The sequence below is a fragment of the Lepus europaeus genome, chromosome 12 (genome assembly GCF_033115175.1).
Source record: "Lepus europaeus isolate LE1 chromosome 12, mLepTim1.pri, whole genome shotgun sequence".
Taxonomy (NCBI): Eukaryota; Metazoa; Chordata; class Mammalia; order Lagomorpha; family Leporidae; genus Lepus; species Lepus europaeus.
The window spans coordinates 73,653,584-73,670,696 of record NC_084838.1 but is presented as its reverse complement, the minus strand read 5'-3'; the positions used below and the strand labels follow the sequence as shown (position 1 = coordinate 73,670,696).

Below are 17,113 nucleotides of genomic sequence, written 5' to 3'. Positions count from 1 at the left end.
GTCTCCAGCTGTCCTGGGCCCTGGCTCTGAGACCCAGGAACGCTGTTTCTTCCCCACAGAGGAAGAAAGTGCCCGGGCCTCTGCTCCTGGCGCAGCACCGAGGGCCCGGCTGCTAAGGCTCTGCTTTCTGTGTGTTTTTTTCCCAGGTGGGATGCCGACCCAGAGGGAAGAAGCGCGGAATCCTGGGATTGCAGGTCGGCCATGAGTAAGAGCAAGTGCTCCGTGGCACCTGTGTCAGCCACGGTGGCCCCAGCTAAGGAGCCCAATGCCACGGGCCCTCGGGGCTTGGAGCTCATGCTCCTCAAGGAGCGGAATGGGGTGCAGCTCACCAACTCCACCCTCATCGGCCCGCCACACGTGGAGGCTCCGGAGCGCGAGACCTGGAGCAAGAAGATCGACATTCTCCTGTCGGTCATTGGCTTCGCCTTGAACTTGGCCAACGTCTGGCAGTTTCCCTACCTGTGCTACAAAAACGGTGGAGGTGAGTGCCCCCACCCCTGCTGGAGCTCAGCCAGTCCTGCAGCTATGGCTGCGTTGGGGCCAAAAGCTGAGGTGACAGGCAGCGTCCCCTGAAGAGCTCACATCCCTCCGGAAGCCGGGTGACTCCAAGCTAATATCCCACCTCGCCTCGGTCCTCGCATCCCCCGCCCGGTTCCCGCAGTCACCGACAGGAACTCTGTGGAGAGAGGAGACTGAGGCCTCCATACCCAAAGACAGAGCTGAGGGGTCTCCATGCCACCCTCACCGCCCAAGAACAGAGGTGTGTCCAGTTAGGGGAATTTAGAGGCTGAACACAGAGGCCCCCAGCTGTGCCGGGGGAGGGGCAGGAATAAGAGGAGCAGGCCCCCGCCCCAGCCCCTTCAGTGGCCACTGATAGTGAACAGCTCCTGCCATGGGGCAGCTCTGCAGGCTGAGTCCTGGGGAGTGGGGGCCAGGCTGTCCCCATCACAGGCCCTCGGGGGATAAGGAGGGAGGGCAGTCCCTGGGGCCAGGCCGAGGGGCGGGATGTCCATGCGTCCTCACTTGGGTCTCAGGAGGAACACGGGGCCCCAACGTGGGGGCTGTGCACCCAGCCTGGGCTTCCTGCTGGAGGGTGGCAGCTGGGCCCGAGGCCCTGTGGAGGAGAGGCGGCCCCTGAGTGCCGGGTGCTGCCTTGCCCGCAGGTGCCTTCCTGGTGCCCTACCTGCTGTTCATGGTGATCGCCGGGATGCCGCTGTTCTACATGGAGCTGGCCCTGGGGCAGTTCAACAGGGAAGGGGCTGCTGGCGTCTGGAAGATCTGCCTCCTTCTGAAAGGTAACCTGGCAGGGATGTGGCCCCCAATCCTCGGGCGCCGGCCGCGACCTCCCCACTCTGCTGTGTGTGCGTGCGCCATGCTGCTGCCCGGGGTCCTCCCTAGTGGCCTGCAATGACCAGGACTGGGGCACATTGCCCCACCCCCAGGTGAGGCCATCCCGAGGCTCCCCTGTGGTGCTGGATGAGATAGCGTACCCATCTGTCCATCAGTCTGGGATCCGTCCGTCACCCACCTATCCGTCACCTGTCCATCATCCATCCGTCTGTGTGCCTTGTCTTTGTACCCATCCATCACCTGCCTGTCACTCATGTCTCTGTCATCATCCGTGCATACGTTCTCTATCATCTGTCATCCACCATGTATACACAGCCTGTCTACCCAAATCAGCTGTCAGTCACTCGTTCATCTTACATATTATTCATTGAGCCCTCGAGGCCACTAAGGCCAGGCAGTGGCACTGGAGAGCCCAGGTGCCCGCCCAGCACTGACCCATTCCAGGTGTTCTCCCTCCATCCTCACGGGAGCCTGGGAGCGCCATGTGGCATCTCTGTTGGGGGCCCAGTCCCGGGTGTGTCAGGGCCCAAGCAAGCCACCTGGCAGGGAGCACAGTGGATTGGATCCCAGACCTCGGCACCCTGCCCCTGAGCCAACACCGCCCCCTGGAGGCAATGGCTCAGGAACCTGGGCAGGACCCACCCTGACAACAGGCACTCAATGAGATGACCCAGGGGCCCGCCTGGATCTCCCCTGAGCCCTGGACAGTCATTGCGGTGTCTGGAATAGAGTGCGTGTCCAGTGGTCTCCCCAGATGTGGTCAGTGCCAGTGCTGGGAGGGGCAAAGCTGCCCAGAGAAGGGTGTCCTGGTGCCAGGGGGGCTGGGTGCTGGCTCTGCTCACTGGCCTGCTGGGCAGGGCTGAGGTTCAGGCAGAGACCCGGGGGCCACATTGTGCTGGGGGAGGTCAGTGCTCGAGGACTCACCTGGATGCTGTGCCAGTCGCTCATCCCAGCACAGAGAGCTGTGGTCGTTAAAGGCACTGGGGTCTCTGGTCGCCAGTGCCAGACCAGATGCGTCACCTTCTCCTTTGTATATGGCTGTGCCTCAGCCATGTGACCTAGCTCTCTGTTTGAGACACGGATGCATTAGCTGTGTCCTCTCCAGCTCTGCCTAGGGGCCAGGACTCATTCTGGAAGTCGCTGCTGCGAGAGCTTTGACCAGGGTTGTGGTTGGGGTGGCCACTGGGCTCAGAGCCTGTGGTGAGGAGTGGGTGGGGAGGGAGGTAGGAGAGGAATGGCCCCACGGTATCCCTAGCCATGGTGACGCCTCCTGCACATGGCCCTGTGGCCCACTCTGGAGTCCTGAGTCTCGCCTGACTCGGCCCCATGCCCTGCCCCAGGATGTGGACTCAGACTGAATTCACCTCTCCAAGCAGGGACTGGCCTGGGGGACGGCAGGAGGGAGGGGGACACGGGGAGCCTGGTGTGCCGTCCAGCTGTCCCCAAGCCTGCAGGTGCAGACCGAGTCCTTGGATGAACCAGGGGCATGACGTCACTGCCAGGCCGGCAGTTGGTGGGCAGCCGTCAGGGGCCTCAGCTCCAGTCTGAGACGGGTCTGTGTGCGGGGGCCGGCTTGGGACACCCAGGGCGGAATCTGGTCATAGCCGCCCAGGCTGCTCCGCGCAGGTCAATGAGCAGCCAGCAGAGCCAAGCGAAGCTGCCAGGAGGCCGGGCTTGCTCTGTGTCTCTCTGTGGATGGGACCATGATTCCTGAATGACGGCTTCCTACCTGGACTCTGTTGTCCTGGCTTCGTGTCGTCTGCAGGATGCTGATTTGCTGGGAAATTGTTAGTGAGGTGGGCGGACCCTCGGCCTGGCAGCTGCGTCCCACACTGGGGTGCCTGCGTCCAATCCCAGCTCCACTGCAGATGCCAGCTCCTTGTGGTGATGGCTGAGCATTTGGGCCCCTGCCACCCACGGGAAGACCTGATGGAATTCCTGGCCCAGCATCTGGGGAGTGAGCCAGCAGGTGGGAGTGCTCTGTCTGTCCACAGCTCTTCCTTTCTCTGTCTCTGGTCTGAGTGCACACACACATGCGCATACACACACCCAAGCATGCACACACACCCAAGCATGCACACACACCCATGCACAAGCGCGCACATGCACACATACTCACGCACAGTCCAGGCAGGCACCAAGGACGCCCAGCAGGGGAGGAATTCTCTCCTGTCCTTCTCGGGACCAAAAGGGCTGCTCCACTGGGGCTGCCCTGGGTGCTGCTGTGTGGATGGCAGAGGGGGCCGCTGAGCACACGGCTTAGCAGGACTTCCTTCCTAGGCAGTTTCATGGCCAAAGATAAGCAGCGTGTTCCCTGTGCACCGTGGGTGCGCCACCGCCTGTCCCATTGCATGAAAAGCAGTTAGGGTGTTTTGTAGTAGATGTTTGGAGTGGTCTGGGATGCTCTCCTTCCTACAAAGGTTACCGAAAGGCACACAGGACCAGCACAAAAAAAAACAGGTCCGCGTGCTTCTCTGAGCTTCCTGGAAGCAGACGAGGAGAAACATTTCGTTTTCACTAATGTTTTCTTTAAATTTTGCGTAGTTGAGAGGCAGATCTTACATCTGCTCGTTCACTCCCCAAATGCCTCCAACATCCGGAGCTGGGCTAGGCCAAAGCTGGAACCCAGATCTCACTCCATCCAGGTCTCCCGCGTGGTTGGCCTTCACCTGCTGCCTCCCAGGGTGCAGGAATCTGAGGTCCGGCGGAGATAGGTCCTGCACCCAAGCACTCTCGCAGGGGACGCCGGAGTTCAAGTGGCATCTTCTCCCCTGCACCCAGTGCTGCTCCAGTGCCTGGTATCACAGGGAACAGAGGGGAGTTGGCTTCCTGCACCCCGTGTTACAGCAGGTGTCAGGGAGCTCTGTGGGGCGCGCCCGTGCTGTGATGAGCAGAGACCATGTGTGGACAGGAAGCTGGACTGTGGAGCTGGGTCTCTGCTGGTGGTCCCAGGAGCTCCCATGGACAGTGCATGTCGGGTTCCAGAGCAGGTGTGGGCGGCCAGGGCCAGCTGTGGCAGCGAGTTCCACCCTGAGCAGGGGTGTGGCAGGTGCCACACCTTCGCTGACCTTGGCTGGGCTGGTACTTGGGTGACTGCGTCCTGCATGGCCCCTACCTGGATGGGCTCACCCCTGGTTCAGACATCAGGCTGGAGAGTGGCCCTGGGCAGGCTGATGAACGGTGGCTTCCCGTGAGTGAGACCCTACGCATGTCACTGTGATTTGCGGCCATTCCAGAGGACGCTGGCAGGGCTTCTGAGGGTCCAGGCCAGCAGCTTCTAAGGCCCTGGCTTCCAGCTCAGAGCCCAGGACTCCACAACTGAGACACTTGCAGCCTCCCTGCTGGGGAGTCCTCTCCTCACCAGGCACAGGGTCAGCATCACGGCGAGGGGCCTCAGCCCCACCTCAGAGCCATGGCAGCTCTGCTGGGGAGGAGGCAAAGCCTGGCCCAGCTGCAGACACAGCGCTGGGTCCAGGGGGACCAGGGCACACCCGCCCCTCCTCCCGGAGCCGGGTCCATGCCGGCGTCCCATCAGAACTCCCCTGAGCCCCCAAGAGGCTGAGCACGCGCACACAAAGCTTTCCCACGGGCGCCCGTGGTCAGCCTGAGGCTTCCCTGGAAACCCAGGGATTCCAGAAACAGAGTCACCATGCTTGTTCGTTCCTGGCTGACTGCTGGCAGGTCCCCCACTGCGCTGTGGCTGCCCTGGCGTCTTCTCCAAGGCGGGGCACCTGCACTCCTGGTCCCCGTCTGACACAAACACCATGAAGCACCCATTCGTCTCACGGTGGAAAATGGCTTCTCCAAAGCTCGAAGAGCAAGAAGACCCTTCCCACCCCCACTCTCCCCACCTGACCCTGCTCGCCCCACCCTACTCCACCTGACCATTCTGCCATCGCCAACCCCACCCTACCCCACATGACACTGACTACCCCCACCCTCCCACATCCTCCCCATCTGACCCTGCCCACCTCCACCCTCCCCCACCTGGACCTGCTCACTCCCACTCTCCCCCACATGACCCTGCCTACCCCACCCTGCCACATCCTCCCCCACCTGACCCTGCCCATCCCCACCCTCCCTTCCTGACCCTGTCCACCCCCACCCATGCCCACCCTCCCCCACCTGACTCTGTCTGCCCCCACCCTCCTTCACCTGACCCTGTCCATACCCACCCTCCCCACTGGCCCTGCCCACCCCCACACTCCCCCACCCTCCCCACCTGATGCTGCTCACCCCCTCCCATGCCCAGCTGACCCTACCCGCCCCACCCTCCCCCACCTGACACTGCCCATTCCCACCCTCCCCACCTGACCCTGCCTGCCCCCACCCTCCCCCCTGACCCTGCTCACCCCCACCCATGCCCAACTGATCCTACCCACCTCCACCTCCTTCACCTGACCCTGCCCATTCCCACCTTCCCCACCTGTCCCTGTCCACCCTTCCCTCCTCTAGTGACCATGCTCAACCTCACCCACTCCCACCTGACCCCACCTGACCCTGCTCACAGCCACCCACGCTTACCTGACCCTGCCTTCTCCTGCCCTCCCCCACCTAACCCTGCCCTCCCCCACCCTTCTTCACCTGATCCTGCCCATCCCCACTCTCCCCACCCGACCCTGCTCACCCCACCCTCCCCCACCTGATACTGCCCACCTCCACTTTCCCTTGCCCACCTCCACTTTTCCTGACCCACCTCTACCTGACCCTGCCCACCCCCACCTGACCCCACCTGACCCTGCTCAACCTCACCCACTCCCAGCTGACCTACCTGACCATGCTCATCTCTACCCATTCCTACCCACCCCAACTGACCCTGCCCACCCCCCTGACCCTGCCCACTTCCAGCCTCTCCCACCCTCCCCCATCTGACCCTGCCCACACCCAGCCTCTCCCACCCAACCCCCCCTGATTCTGCTTGCCCCACCCAAGCCCAGCACTCCCTTTAGGATATGTGCCTCACAGCCTTGTCTTAACCAAACTCCTTCCCAAACTCTCACCTCCACTGTGGTAGTCTTGTGTGGCCCTGGGAGGTCCTAGACACTTGGGTGTGGTTGGGGTGGCCCTGAGTGCCAGAGTGGCCCCAGATGGTGCTATTACCTGTGATCCTGGGCCTGCAACAGATGGTGCTGTTGCCTATGTGGCCTTGGGGAGCATGGCAGCAGATGGTGCTGTTGCTGTGGTCCTGGGGGCGTGGCTCCAGATTGTGCTTTGCCTGTGGTCCTGAGCATGGGTCCAGATGGTGCTGTTGCTGTGGTCATGGGGGCGTGGTGGCAGATGGTGCTGTTGCTGTGGCCTTGGGGTCATGGGAGCTACAGAGGACCATGATGGCCCCAACGTCTCTGGGTGACACAGGTGCATGGGCAGTCTGGGGTGCCACTGGGCAGTCACAGTGGCTTTTTCTGGGTCTCATGGTTTAGTCTGGGACCAGTCATCACTGACTACCTGGGTTAGGTCATCCTGGGGGGCCCACAACACCCCCAAGTGTCCCTGAGTCAGCTGGCCTGACCTGGCGGAGCCTCCATTGCTGCATTGGCAGTGGTGACCTTGGCGTAGCTGGGTGACCCCGGTGCACAGGCGGTCCCTCAGAGGTGCCCTGCAGCCTCTGGGAAGGTGCAGGGGGCCCTTCCCCGCCCCTCCCCTGAGCCGCCCCTCTTGCCCCAGGTGTGAGCTTCACGGTGATCCTGATCTCGCTGTACCTGGGCTGCTTCTACAAAGTCATCATCGCCTGGGCGCTGCACTACCTCTTCTCCTCCTTCGTGGCCGAGCTGCCCTGGACCCACTGCAGCAACACCTGGAACAGCCCCAGCTGCTCTGACGCCCACCAAGGCAGTACTGGCCATGACACCAGCCTCAAGCACACCTTTGGAACCAAGCCTGCCGCCAACTACTTTTAGTAAGTTGGCCTAGGGGTTGGGTGGGGCCTGTGGTCAACAACCTCCTCCTCCCCCGCTGCCCCAGGCTCTGTCTCTTCCTTGTTTCTCTCTTCTCATTCCTGCTTGGGAGCTAAGCTGAAGCATCCTGTTCTCTAAATTATCGGGGACTGCCCATGACACATGTCCTTAGCTTGTCCTTGTCACGGGCGGCTGGCGAGTGCCACCAAATCTCCAGGCAGAGTGCCGACGGCCACGCGGCCCCTCCTGTGCTGTTGTGGAGTTTGTCTCCCCACAGCACCTGCTCCGAGCTTTTGCTGCTGTTTTTGCCACAAGCAGAAACGGGGTCCTCAACAGTGGTGGTGCTGGGCTGGCCGGGGTCACTGTCTCAGGCACTCCCCGAGTCTCTGCCGCCTGCTGTCATTCTCTTCCAACCCAAGACTTTCCTTGTGGTGTAGACCTGCCTCTGTTTCCACCCTATTGTGCCTTTTGAGACATTTTTACTGTGTAAGCCTCAGGGGACGTGGGGTCGGCCATCTGAGCCATTTGCAAGTGTGTGAGTCAGGGCGTCAGTGCAGCCACGTTGGGGAGCAGCCCTCACCACCACCCCCAGAGCACTCGCATGGTGCTGCCCAAGCCGTCCTAGGTCCTGTGGCAGTGCCTGTCCACACCCTGGCTCCCGACCCTACCTCGGAGCCTGTGCCCCGCCCACAGTGCCTGTGCTCTTGACTACTTGTAGCTGCTGCTCAGCAGCCCCCCTTACCATGTCACCTGTGTCTGCTTCCTCTTTGATGTCACCCCTCTGTGGATTGTGCACCCTGAGCTCATCCCCTCGCCATTTGCTGTGCCATTGCGCTGCACCTGTGGGACATCCGGCCAGGGCTCCGGCTCCCAGGCAGCCCTTAGGTCTCCACTGGGGGCTTTCTGGTACACAGCAGCCCCTCTGCCGCCACACTGCCTGGCCTGCATCCCCCTGGCCACGGCCTGGCATCCAGCAGGCTCTGTGTTCTCACCCAGGGAACAGGGTCCTCACAGTCCTGCCCCTGCTCACCACGCCTCGGGCCCGGGGACAGCTAGGCTCAGGACCTGTCCCTAGCCCTACCCTTTGTTTTGCCTTGGGAGGGGCCGCCAGGCCGAGAGCTCAGTGACACCTCCTCACAAACCTCAGCCATGGTCACCTGGTGTGCTTGTGGGCAGGACAGGCGTCAGTCACACAGAGCAGTCTGGGCTGAGGGGTCCTGGGAGGGTCGGGCTCAGCAGGTGTTGGCCCAGGGGGAGACCTTTCTGTCATTGGTGGAAAGAAGCCCCAGGTGGCCGGGACTGACCAAGAGAGCAGAGCGTGGGCCAGGTGCGAGGCGAGGAGAAGGGGAGACCCAGGTGGTGGGACAGGTGTGGCACGCAGGGGATGCCCTGCCTGCCACCCCACACCTTGCCTTTGTGAGAGCAGCTTGTGCTCAAGAGGACGAGGGTGGCGGTGCCGGCTTCATTTGGCCAGGCTGTGGCTGGCGCCTGGGACCCTGACCGACCCCTTGCCAGGCAGCCGGTGGTCGGCAGTGCCTCTGATGCTGGAGTCTGGAGAGACTCAGACCCCCTCCGGGCCCCTCGCTGCCTGGGGCTGTTGTGGAAGGAGGTGGCCGTTATCTCCAGGGTCCTCGGCTGACCCACAATCAGCAATCTTGAGTGCCAGTGGCCCCTTTCTTGTTCTGCTTTTTAAGCTTTATTTATTTTGAAAGAGTTAGCAAAAGAGCAAGCTTCCATCTGCCTGTTCACTGTGGCTGCAACGGTTGAGGCTCGCCAGGCCAAAGCCAGGAGCTTTTCCCAGGTCTCCCACAGGTATGCAGGGATCCAAGCTCCTGGGCCATCTTCTGCTGCTTTCCCAGGCCATAGCAGGGAGCTGGATCAAAAGAGGAGCAGACGGGACTAGAACCAGTGCCCATATGTATGCCGGCGCTGCAGGCAGTAGCTTTACCCACTACGCCACAGTGCCACCCCAACACTTACTCTCCAGGGCAGAGCATGGCCTTCACGATCAGCCTGGGCTCCAGGTCCAGCCTGCAATGTGACAGCCATCTGTCAGTCACCCCACTTCCTCCAGGCCACCAGAGCTCGAGTGCTGCTGTCAGCTCCATGCCCTTCTTACTTTGCGTCCTGTTCTGCCCTGGAGGGTGGACCTCTCAGACTGAGAGCATGGGTTGCCCGGGGCTCCCCATGGGAGCCAGGACAGAGCCTGGGCCCACAGTGTAGCCCTCCGTGTGGCTGAGCTGGGCCTGGTGTTCAAGAGCGCAGGCACCTGTGTGCCTGCATTGTTGCTCAGAGCCAGCACCACGTGCCTGTCAGGGCTCCTGGCACTGCCCCTGTGCCCTGCCGCGTTGCTCAGAGACAGCCCAACGCATGTCTGCCAGGGCTCCCCGGCTGTGCCCATGGGCGGCAGGTGCCCAGAGCTGGGCAGCTTCCACCAGATCTCTCCATGCAAGACCCAGGGCACCCGTCCCTGCTGCGTGCAAGGGCAGGGTCCAGGGCCTGGCTTTCTGTGGGGCCCAGCAGGCCACAGCTGGCTTCTCTGCCCATCCCCCGGCAGCCCTAAGTCTCCACCGGGGGCTTTCTGGAGCGGCCTGGCGGGAGCTCCCTCTCCAGAGTCCCCCCGCCCTCTCGGCAGGCACAGGGTGCTGCATCTGCACCAGAGCCTTGGCATCGACGACCTGGGCCCTCCCCGCTGGGAGCTCACGGCCTGCCTGGTGCTGGTCATCGCGCTGCTCTACTTCAGCCTGTGGAAGGGTGTGAAGACCTCGGGGAAGGTGAGCGCAGGCTGCCCGGTGGACATCTGCTCTGTCGGGGGGTGGGGTGAGCATGCGGGTCACGGTGGGGTCGTGCAGTGGACCCATGGCCACGACTGGGCTGTAGGGGGCCATGGGTCAGGGTGTCTAGTGGGCAGCACCTACATTTGTGTGTTCGGCAGGAAGACCTGCACAGGGTGGATTTTTGCTGATGAGAGTGTTGTCATCGTTGAATGCATGCCAAGGCCACTCTGACTGGGACGGGTCACCCATGTGTGTGGCCCGGTGGTGAGCGCCTGCGGGGCAGTGCCTCTTCCTCCCAGACCTCATCTTTTGCACAAGGTCAAGGGCACCTCTGCGGTTCACGTGTATTTCCTGTGACTCACACCAGAGAGCAGCTTCCTGCCGGCTTCACATGAAATGCAGAAAAGGATCTGCTTCCTCCCATTTTAATTCTGGGAGGGTGCCTGGTTGGCATGTCACAGGGTCACTCCTGTGAAAACCTGAGCTGCTGGGGTGCTGGCGCCCCCGTCAGAGCCCCCCCAGTCCCAGCAACCAGTGCCTGTGCTGCCTGGTGATGCTGCCCCACACACAGCTCGTGAGGATTACAACCACCATGCCCTACGTGGTCCTCACGGCCGTGCTCCTGCGTGGCCTGCATCCTGGACACACAGGGTCAGCCGGGCGGCAGGTGCAGCTCCACTGGCTCCCTAGCTAGCCCCTCACACAGGACAGCATGGGGTGCTGCCTGGGTTCCAGCAGGCTGGGCCAACTTGGAAGGGTTGGGTCGGGTTGTTGGCCACACCCCTCACGTGTCCAGGGCGGTCAGACCAGCACCAGTGTCCAGCACAAGACAGGAAGCCGGGTTTGTGAGAGTGGGTGTGGCTGAGGCAGGCACCAGGGGGCCTTAGTAAGCAGTGTCCTTCTGGCACGTGGACCAGGGCCCCTCTGGATAGTGACACAGCTTGCTCTCACCAGGCACCCTCGGGCCATGACTCGGACACACAGCCTCAACGGCCGGCTCCCTGTTAGTGCCGTCTGCTGGTTGACTTGAAGGCACAGAGGTTGGGGAGGGGGCCTGGTGGTCCCTGGGAGGGTGCCACGCCGCCCCCCCACCATGTCCAGCTGTGTGCACTTCCCTGGGAACCTCTAATGGCCTCCCCCCCCACAGGTCTGGATAGATGTGGCCACCCAGGTGTGCTTCTCCCTGGGCGTGGGGTTTGGCATGCTGATCACCTTCTCCAGCTACAATAAGTTCAACAACAACTGCTACAGGTAGGCCCTGAGCTCCGGCGCCACAGAGGGTGGGAGAACCAGGGGTGGACTCGAGGGCAGGGAAGCCGGGTGCCTGCAGAGCCGTTCAGCAATGAGCACCTTCAGTACCGCGCTATCTACTCGCTAGGCAGTGAGCACCTTCTGTACCGCACTGTCTACTCGCTAGGGAGTGAGCACCTTCTGTACCGCACTGTCTACTCGCTAGGGAGGCATAGAGGCCTTCTGCCTGCTGCTTCCCGCCCCAGGTGCCCGACCCAGCCGGGGCTGAGCTGGGCTGAAGCCAGGAGCAGGAACCCCACCCGGCCTCCCACGTGGGTGGCAGGGGCCCAAGCACGTGAGCCAGGACTGCTGCTGCCAGGGAATGCTCTGGCAGGAAGCTGGAGGCAGAGCCAGAGCCAGGCCTTGACCGCAGGTGCTCTGATATGGGACGCGTGGCTGCCCTGCCAGGCTCCTCAAACAGGACTCAAGTGGGGCAGCTGGCAGCAGTCACAGTGCTTGTGTTAAGGAAGGCGCAGACTCACGGGCTGTGTGTGTCACCTTCCGAGGGAACCTTCTAGACTGGACATGCAGCCACATGCGCCCCTCCCAGGACCCCTGGAGTGAAACATGGAGCCCCTCCCCCAGGCCAGCCCCTCCTCCCACCCTGATGCCTCTCCCTGGGTCAGGGTCTCTGCACTCCAGAGACCCGCCTCCGGGAACTTCCTGAAGCTCCCCCTGCTCTGAGCTAGACCTGGCCAGCCGCCCAGGGACCCAGACCTTCTAGAAACAGGAGCAGTGTTTAGGCTGAGGCCCTTTGATGTTGCAGTGGTTTGGGTTTGCTTTGACACCAGGGGGTAAAAATGTGGTGAAAACAGGGGCAGCAGTGCAGCAAGTGGCCAGAGAGACCTTGGCGGCCCCCCATTCCTGCCCAGAGCCCTCCACAGGCCAGCACAGGGGCCCTCCACCTGGCTCTGCCCCTGACTCCTCAGTGCCCACTCTGGGGCCCCCTGGCCCACCTCCCCACACCCCAAAGTGGTCACAGGGAAGGCAGCACCTGGGGCCCTCCAGAACCTGCTTGGTGATGAGGCCCACGGGAGCCCTGCCTGGCAGCACCCCAGCATACATGAGACGGTCGTCTGTGCCTCCCACCTGCTCCCACACAGCAGCCAGAGCCTTAGCTCAGCCAGGGGCAGAGGGAGCCCCTCCCCAGACACAGTGAATTGGAATAATGGCTAGAAATTACAGCTGCGGCTTGGCCGGCTCTGACACAACTCGTCTCGTTCCCGCAGGGACGCGCTCGTCACCACCGCCATCAACTCCCTCACCAGTCTTCTCCTCCCTGGGGTACATGGCGCAGAAGCACAGCGTGCCCATCCAGGACGTGGCCTAGAATGGTGAGTGCCCTCCTGCCAGGCCACACATGGTGTCACACATGATGCCACAAGTGTTGCCCAGAGCAAGAGGGAAGGGTACATGGACATGCATGCAGCCAGCCATGGCCAGAGCCAGTGTCTGTTCCAGGAAGGGAGGACCAAGCCATCCCCCAAGCATGGCTGCAGGCCCATGGCTCTGCACCCAACGTGGCCTTCTGGGAAGGTACCAGCAGACTCTCCCCAGCAGAGATGTGACATGCTGAGAGGGAAGAGGAGATCTGAGTGACAATCCCAGAAGTCCCTGGGGTCTCCGAACCTGGTCTTCCATGGTTCACCTGGGCTTCTGGCCGCTCAGCACACCTGCACACCTGGGAGCTTCATGGGGGTGGGGTGGGAAATAGCCATGTGGAGTGGGCTGCTGTCACAGCAACCCGTCCAGCCCCGTGAGCTCCCACTCACTCCCTGGGGACCTGATTCAGTCTCAGGAGACTCTAACCCTTTCCTGGGCAGAGCCCTGGCACCTCTCACGACCATCACCCTGGCCACTGAGTATGGATCTTGGCAGGGACAGGCCACAGTGTCTGGGCGGCCATCAGCCTCGGTGGGCAGTGTTGGGCATGGGTGAGGGTGCCGAGGGACGAGGCCTGGGTGCTGCGGCTGCCTGCTCGGCTCCGGTCTTGGGTCAGCCCAGAGCTGCAGGTCCCCTGGGGTTTATGGGCATCCTGTCCGTAGAGCCCCTCGCCTGCCTTCAGCCATAGGGCAGCCCCGGGTCAGGGCAGGCTCCATCCTGAGTCCAGTCCCGGCTTCCTCCAGACCTCTCCTCCTGGGGCAGTGACTGCTGCCCTCTCACTCAGGCTCTCCATCAGGGTTCAGCATCACCTGTGTCCCCAGCTCCTGCTGGTTGGCCTCCATGGCACCAGCAGTTCTTGGAGAGTGGCTCCTCCCTGGGACCTAGGGGCCCCTCATAGCAAGAAGCAAGGGGGCTGTGGGCGAGCTGACGCCCAACCCTGTGCTTTCCGGGTGGCAGGAGAAGCTCAGAGCAAACACTTGGGCACGTGAGTGGCTCCTGTTGCATTTACGCCCTCTCCTCTCTCTGCCCTCTGCTGTGATAGACAGCAATGTTGGTGACACCTCCACTGCCCCTGGGTGAAGTCCCCTGTGCGTTTTGTGGCAGCAAAGCAAACGCCTCCCATCACTGCTCAGCCCCGGGAGCTCGCGGGGAGCCATCAGCTGGGGCGGATGCTGCCTCTGTGACCCCAAGCTGTGACCACTCCCCCACCGTGCTGACACAGGGCCCCATGAGACTTCTGGGAGATGGGCCTTCTCTGGTCTTTCACCCTTTCAAACTGCTGGTACTGGTTGCTCCAGGGTGGAGCCGCAGGCTTCTGCTGAAGACAGGGAGCAGGACCAGGGCCAGCTTTGTTTCATTGTTAAGATTGCATTAGATATTCAGAGTCTTTTGTGTTTCCAGTGAATTTTAGGATTGTTTTTTCTGGCTCTGTGAAGTGTGTCCTTGGAATTTTGATTGGGATCACATTGAGTCTGTAAATTGCTTTGGGTGGTATGGACATGATGATGCTATTAATACTCCAACCCATGAACATGGAAGATTTTTCTATTTTTTTGTCTGTCTTCTGTTGCTTTCATTAATGTGTTTGATTTTGCTTTGTGGAGACCTTTCAGATACTTGATTAAATTTATTCCAAGGTATTTACAATTATTTGTAGATATTGTGAATGGGAATAATCTTGTAAGTTCATTCTCAGCCACACCTTTGTTAGTGTATAAGAGTGCTATTGTATTTTGTGTGTTGATTTTATGTCCTGAAACTTTGCTAAGTTCTCTGTGAATTCTAATAGTCTCTTAGTGGAGTCTTTTGGTTTCCCTACAGAAGGGATAACGTCATCTGTTTGACTTTTTCCTTTCCACTTTGTAGTCCTTCATTTCCAGAAATTTATTGAATAATAGTGGTAAGAGTTGGCATCTTTATCTGGTTCTGGATCTTAGTGGAAATGCTTCCAGCTTTTCTCCATTCAGTATGAGGTTGGCTATAGTTTTTTATTTATTTATATATTTATTTATATATTTATTTATATATTTATTTATTTATTTTTATTTGACAGGTAGAGTTATAGACAATGAGAGAGAAACAGAAAGAAAGGTCTACCTTCTTTTGGTTCACTCCCCAAATGGCCGCCACGGCTTGTGCTACGCCGAACTGAAGCCAGGAGCCAGGTGCCTCCTCCTGGTCTCCCTTGTGGGTGCAGGAGCCCAAACACTCGGGCCATCCTCCACCGCCTACCAGGGCCACAGAAGAGAGCTGGACTGGAGGAGTAGCAACCGGGACTAGAACCTGGCGCCCATATGGGATGCCAGCACCACAGGCAGAGGATTAACCAAGTGAGCCATGGTGCCTTGCCCTTTGGTTTTTTATTAATATTGACTTGATCCTATTAAGATATGTCCCTTTTATACCCAATTATTTGTAAAGATTGTATTTATTTGTGAGGTAGAATTTCAGTGGTCAGAGGCTGACCAATCTGAAGCCAGGAGCCAGGAGCTTCTTCTGGTCTCCACATGGGTGCAGGGGTCCAAGCACTTGGGCCATCTTCTACTGCTTTCCCAGGCCATAAGCAGAGAGATGGTTCAGAAGTGGAACAGCCGGGACATGACCTAGCACCCATATGGGATGCCAGTGCCACAGGCAGAGGCTTAGCCTACTATGCCATAGGGCTGGCCCCTACACTCAAATTTTTGATAGCTTTTTATCGTGAAAAGGCGTTGCATTTTATCAAATAGTTTCTCTACACTTACTGAGATGATCATATGGTTTTTATCCTTTACTATGTGGACATGATATATTGTATTTGTTGATTTGCATATGTTATCCCTGCATACCTGGGATAAATCCCACTTGGTCAGAGTGGATGATCTTTTTGATGTGTTGTTGGATTAGATTTGCCAGTATTTTGTTGAGGATTTTTGCACCTATTTTCCTCAGGATATTGATTTATATTTCTCTTTTCTGTTGTATCTTTCTCTGGTTTTGGAATGAAGGTGTTACTGGTTTCAGAGAAGGAGTTCGGGAGGATCCCCTCCCTTTCAGTTGTTTTGAATAATTTCAGAAGAGTTGGGATTAGTTCTTACCTCAGAGTTTGGTAGAATTCAGCATTGAAGCCATCCAGTCCTGAACATTGTTTGTAAGAAAACTTTATTACTGACTCAGCCTTACTCTGGCTTATTGGTCTAGTCACGTCCTCTACATCTTTGTGCCTTAGGTTTAGTAAAATATATGTGTCCAGAAATGGATCCATTTCTTCTACATTTTCCAGTATGTTAGTATATAGCTGCTTGTAGTAATTCCCAATGATTTGTGCTATTTCTGTGGCTTTAGTTGTAACATTTCCTTTTTCATTTCTGATTTTATGAATTTCCATATTCTTCCTTTGTTTTACTTTGGTGCATCAGAAGGGAGCTGGATTAGAACTGGAGCATCTGGGACTCTAACCAGCACCTGCATGGGGTGCCTGTGCTCCAAGAAGTCACTTTACCAGCACTGGCCCCTAAACTTTCTTTTTTTGCTGTGTCCTATCAATTTAGTTAGGTTGTATTTTTAGTTTCATTCAAGACATTTTTAAATTTCCATTTTGCTTTCTTCTGTGACCTACTATTAATTTAGGAGCAGGTTGTTCTGTCTCCATGTGTTTGTTTATTTTCAAGAGTCGCTTCCATTGTTAATCTCTAGTTTTATTCCATTGGGGTCAGAAAGGATACAAGATACGACTTCAATTTAAAGAAATTTTTGAGACTTGTTTTATGGTCTGGTGTGTGGCTTTTCCTCAAAAATGTTCCATGTACTGATGCAAAGAATGTGTATTTTGCGGCTATGGGATAGAATGTGTTCTGTATATATCTATTGGATTCCCTTGGTCTTAGTTCAGATTACCTCTGTTGTTTCTTTGTTAGCTGTTTTCCTGGTTGGCCTATGCATTAATTAAAGTGGGATGTTTAAATCCCTCATAATTGTTGTATTAGAGTTTATGTCTCCCTTTAGGTTCATTAACATCTATTTTATCACCTAGTATTTTATGACCTGGCCATTGTGTGCATATTTTATGACCTAGCATTGGGTGCATATTCATTTACTATAGTCACATCTTGTTGAATTCATCTCTTAATCATTACATAATGACTTTGCCTCTTTTAGCAGTGTTTGTCTTACAGTCTGTTTTAATATCACATGCGTATAGATATTCCTGCTTGTTTTGATTTCTTTCATTTGGCTGGAATATCTGTGTTCCACCCTTTCACTTTCAGTCTGTGTATACTGATGAAGTGTGTTTCTTGTAGGCAATATTGATGGGTCTTATCTTTTAATCCATTCCTTCAGTCCATATCTTTGAATTGCAGTATTTAGTCAATTTACATTTAAGGTTATCAATAAGTAATGACTTGGGCCACCCATTTTTTCACAAATATCCCTATTTGT

At 58.0% G+C, this 17,113-nt stretch overlaps 1 pseudogene; it reads left to right on the top strand.

Moving 5' to 3' along the window:
* The first annotated feature begins 201 nt into the window (after positions 1-201).
* LOC133771313 (sodium-dependent dopamine transporter-like) lies at positions 202-12,641 on the top strand (annotated as a pseudogene).
* Positions 12,642-17,113: the final 4,472 nt, after the last annotated feature.